Genomic DNA, 3,882 nt, shown 5'->3' with positions numbered 1-3,882 from the left:
AATATCTTTCAAAAATAAATGGAAAATAAAGACATTTCTAGCCAAACAAAAATTGAGGCTTTTATAATTAGCACACAGAAAGAAAGAAGAAAGAAAGAAAGAAAGAAAGAAAGAAAGAAAGAAAGAAAGAAAGAAAGAAAGAAAGAAAGAGAGAGAGAGAAAGAAGGAAGGAAGGAAGGAAGGAAGGAAGGAAAAAAGACAGAAAGAGGAAGGAAGGAAGGAAGAGAAAAGAAATGAGGAAAGAAAGGAAATGAAAAGAAAGGAGGAAAGGGAAGAAAGATCTACAGGCAGAAGGAAAATGACCAGATTAAGATCATGGATATTCAGAAAACAATAAAGAGCTAAAGGAATGGTAAAAGTGTCTGTAAAACCAAAATGAATATGTTGTCTACATAGAAAATTCCAAAGAATCTACCCAAAACAAACTCTTAGAACTAGTAACAAGTCACTTTAGCAAGGTCATAAGATGCAGAGCAAATATACAAAAAATCAACTGTATTTCTATATTCTAGCAATGGACATTAGAATTCTAATTTTTATTAGGGTGATGCAAAAGTAATTGATGCTCTTGCCATTACTTTCAATGGCAAAAACCACAATTGCTTTTGCACCAACCTAATAAAAGCAATACTGCAGTCAGGCATTGTGGCTCATGCCTTTAATCCCAGCACTTAGGGAGGCCAAGGAGAGGATCACTTGAATCCGGGAGTTGGAGACTAGTGAGCTACAATCACATGTGATCACACCACTGCACTCCAGACCAGGTGACAGAGTGAGACCCTATCTCAAAATAGAAAAAAGGAAAAAAAAAAAAAGGAATACCATTTATAATAGCACCCCCAAAATGAAGGATTTAGTTATAAATCTAACAAAATATGTGCAGGATCTGTATGTTGAAAACTATGAAATACTGACAAAAGAAATCAAAGGAGAAATTCAAATAAATGGAAAGATATGCCATGTTTATGGATTAAAAGAATCAAATTATTAAGATGACAATTCCCCCAAAATTGATCTGTAGATTCGTTGCAGTCTTAATCAAAATCTCAATATACTTTTTATTGCCACTATGAACAAATTGATTCTAAAATGTATAGAATTTTAGAATCTATAAATTTCTGTAATTTATAGAAATGTAGATTATAATTTGGCTATTCTAGATGTAGAATAGCCAAAACGATTTCAAAAAGTAGAAATAATGTTAAAGAATTCAAACCACCCAATTTCAAGACTTACTTGAAAGCTACAGTAATCAAGAGAGTGTGGAGCTGGGTGCTGTGCCTTGCACCTATAATCCCAGCTACTTTAGAAGGCTGAGGCAGGAGGACCACTTGATCTTGAGAGTTCAAGGCTGCAATGAGTAAGCTGATTGTGCCACTACACTCCAACCTGGGCAACAGAGCAATGCCCTGTCTCTAAAAATACAGTGTGGTGTTGGCAAAAAGATAGACATGTAGATCAATGACACAGAACAGAGGCTAGAAATAGACCCACGCAAATAGAGTCAGCTGATTTTTGAACAAACGTGCAAAGGCAATTCAATGGAGAAAAAATGGTCATTTCAACAAATGGTTCTAAAGTAATGAACCTCAACCCATACCTCACACCTTATACAAAAATTAACTCAACACTCCTAGATATATACCCAAGGTAATTAAAAACATATATGTACTCAAAAACATGTGTATGAATATTCATAGAAGTATCATTCATAATAGTCAAAAAGTGAAAACAACCCAAATGTCCATTAAATGAATGAATAAGTAAAATGGGTATATTCATACAATGAAATATTATTCAGCCATAAAAAGTCATGAAGTACTGATGCATGCTACATAATAGATGAACCTTGAAAATATTATGCTAAGTGAAAGAATCTACAGAGACAAAAAAAAAAAATAGTTGCTTAGGGCTGAGGGGAGGAGGAAATAGGAATCCCAGCAAATGAGCATGGGAATAAAATACCCTAGAATTAGATAGTGGTGATTGTTGCACAACTTTATGAATATACTAAAGACCAATAAATTATGTAATTTAAGGGGTGAATATTATGGTATGTGAATTATATCTCAATAAAACAAATATATATACATATATAATTAATTCAAGATGGATCATAGGCTGGATGCAGTGGCTTATGCCTGTAATCCCAACAATTTAGGAGGCTGAGGTAGGAGAATCACTTGAGGCCAGGAGTTTGAGACCAGACTGGGCAACAAAGCCAGACCCTGTCTCTAAAAAAATAAACAATTAGCCAGATGTGGTGGTGTGTGCCTGGAGTCCAGTCACCTTGAGGCTGAGGTGGGAAGATCCTTTGAGCCCAGGAACTTGAGACTGAAGTGAGTGATGACCACACTTCTGCATTCCAGCCTGGTTGCCTGGGTGATAGAGCGAGACCCTGTCTCAAAAAAAAAAAGGATCATAAACCTAAAAGTACGATGTACTTCTAGAAGAAATACAGGAGAAAATCATGACCCTAAGTATGATCCAAAAAAGCATTATCCATAAAAGAAAAAAATGACAATTTTAACTTTACTACAATTTAAAACTTTTGCTTTGCAAATGATACTTTTAAGAGAATGCAAAAGCAAACCATAGATTACAAGAAAATATTTGCAAATCATACTTCTGACAAAGACTTATATATAAAATATACAAAGAATGCTCAAAATTCAAAAATAAGAAAACAAGCAATCCAATTTTTTAAATGGCAAAAATTCTGAACACACACTTCACCAAAGAAGATATATGTATGGCTAACAAGCACATGAAAAAATGCTCAACACAATCAGTCATTAGGGACATGCAAAGTAAAACCACCATGAGATACTTAAAAAAAAAAAAAAAAAACCTGACAATATCAAGTACTACCAAAGTGTGGAGCAATTGTACACTTCAAATATTGCTGGTGGAAATGCAAAATGGTACAGCCACTTTGGAAAACAATTTGGCAGTTTCTTAAAAATTAAACATACGGCCAAGGCAGGTGGATCACCTGAGGTCAGGAGTTCAAGACCAGCCTGGCCAATATGGTGAAACCCCATCTCTACTAAAAATACAAAAAGTAGCTGGGCGTGGTGGCGGACACCTGTAATCCCAGCTACTCAGGAAGCTGAGGCAAGGGAATCGCTTGAACCCAGGAGGCAGAGGTTGCAGTGAGCCAAATTTATACCATTGCACTCCAGCCAGGGCAATAAAAGCAAGATTCTATCTTTAAAAAAAAAAAAAAATTAAACATACACATACAATACAAACTCAAAATCCCACTTCTAGGTATTTGCCCAAGAGAAATGAAAACCTATGTATATAAAAATAAATGTTTATAAGAGCTTTATTTATAGATACCAAAAACTGGGAGTAACCCAGAGGTCTTTCAGCAGGCAAATGAATAAACATTATATAGTGCAACAATACAATTAAACACTGCTCAGCAACAAAAGAAACAAACTTTCATTCTCATCTGGGTAGACTGTTGCAGTAAGAATAATTAAAAAAAAAAAAAAAACTATTAATTCATACAACATGTATGATGAATCTTAAATACATTTTGCTATGTGAAAAGACTCAGAGCCAGAAGGCTACACAGGAAAACAGATATATCCACGGGTTATAGTTGGAGAGAGGTTGACTGCAAGGGGAAAACACAGAACAAGGGAATTTTAGAGTAATAGATTGTTCTAAATCAAGACTGGTGGTGGAGATACAATTCTGTGCATTTCACAAAACCTGTAGAAGAGTACACAACAAAGAATAAAATTTACTGTATGCAAATTTTTAAAAATTGACCAGGACAAGGCCGGGCGCGGTGGCTCAAGCCTGTAATCCCAGCACTTTGGGAGGCCGAGGCGGGTGGATCACGAGGTCAAGAGATCGAGACCATCC

The 3,882-nt window shown here is 35.4% G+C and overlaps 1 long non-coding RNA gene across 1 annotated transcript in view; it reads right to left on the bottom strand.

Moving 5' to 3' along the window:
• Positions 1 to 2,319, bottom strand: part of LOC108317976 — a 36,702-nt gene extending 34,383 nt beyond the window's left edge. Inside the window, exon 1 of the long non-coding RNA XR_005195197.1 lies at positions 2,290 to 2,319. This is a non-coding gene — a long non-coding RNA (uncharacterized LOC108317976). The remainder of the gene's footprint in view (positions 1 to 2,289) is intronic.
• Between the last annotated feature and the right edge of the window lie 1,563 nt (positions 2,320 to 3,882).

The sequence above is a fragment of the Cebus imitator genome, unplaced genomic scaffold, assembly GCF_001604975.1.
Source record: "Cebus imitator isolate Cc_AM_T3 unplaced genomic scaffold, Cebus_imitator-1.0 Scaffold11, whole genome shotgun sequence".
Classification (NCBI taxonomy): domain Eukaryota; kingdom Metazoa; phylum Chordata; class Mammalia; order Primates; family Cebidae; genus Cebus; species Cebus imitator.
The sequence above is the reverse complement of the archived record's forward strand: the minus strand, read 5'-3'. Positions and strand labels throughout refer to the sequence as shown.